At 63.8% G+C, this 824-nt stretch overlaps 1 long non-coding RNA gene across 1 annotated transcript in view; it reads right to left on the reverse strand.

Annotated features, from left to right (window-relative positions):
- Positions 1 to 773, reverse strand: part of LOC109926532 — a 2,127-nt gene extending 1,354 nt beyond the window's left edge. The window contains exon 1 of the long non-coding RNA XR_007266259.1: positions 275 to 773. This is a non-coding gene — a long non-coding RNA (uncharacterized LOC109926532). The remainder of the gene's footprint in view (positions 1 to 274) is intronic.
- Between the last annotated feature and the right edge of the window lie 51 nt (positions 774 to 824).

Genomic DNA, 824 nt, shown 5'->3' on the forward strand with positions numbered 1-824 from the left:
CACATCCCTGGGCACTACGGGACAATTTAGCACGGCCAATCCACCCTGACCCGCACATCCCTGGGCACTACGGGACAATTTAGCATGGCCAATCCACCCTAACCCGCACATCCATGGGCACGACGGGGCAATTTAGCAGGTATTATGTAGCATGGGGTAGTTGGTGGGCTTGGGGAGCGAGTTGGAGATCGCAATGGGGACTAGCCCTGGGTAGCGGAGGCCGAGGGGGGCCGTTACTCGGAAAAGGACAGGCCCATCGGTGCTGCCCCCTCACCATCTGAGATGGAGGATGGTATTTGGAACTTGCAGGCCAGGATTTCCTCGTCCTGTTGGAAGGGGATGTCTCCGCAGACCATGTCGTACAGCAAGATCCCAAGGGACCAGACGGTGGCGGGGATGGCCTGGTAGCGTCGCTGCTGGATGTACTCCGGAGGGCTGTAGACCCTCGTTCCTGGACGGAGAGAGAAAGAGAGGGATGAGACAGGATGAAATTAAAACCAGGAAGGACGTGGCGGGAGGCCCCCTGCTATCGGAGGGCGAGAGCAAAAGACCCAGTGAAGCAGCTGAGAGGGAGAGAGAGAGAGCTGCCGTACTCCTGGTGTTCAGCTTGGGAGCTGTCGGAGGGTCGGCGCTGAGAGCGCGGGGCGCTGCCGGAGGGTCAGGGCCGAGGGAGCGAGCGATGTCAGAGGCCGAGGGAGCGGGGCGCTGCCGGAGGGTCGGCCCCGAGGGAGCAGGCGCCGCCGGAGGGTCAGGGCCGAGGGAGCGGGTGCCGCCGGAGGGTGAGGGAGCAGGGCGCTGCCGGAGGGTGAGGGAGCAGGGCGCTG

This window comes from Rhincodon typus, unplaced genomic scaffold (assembly GCF_021869965.1).
Source record: "Rhincodon typus isolate 14 unplaced genomic scaffold, sRhiTyp1.1 hic_rhity00000075, whole genome shotgun sequence".
NCBI lineage: Eukaryota > Metazoa > Chordata > Chondrichthyes > Orectolobiformes > Rhincodontidae > Rhincodon > Rhincodon typus.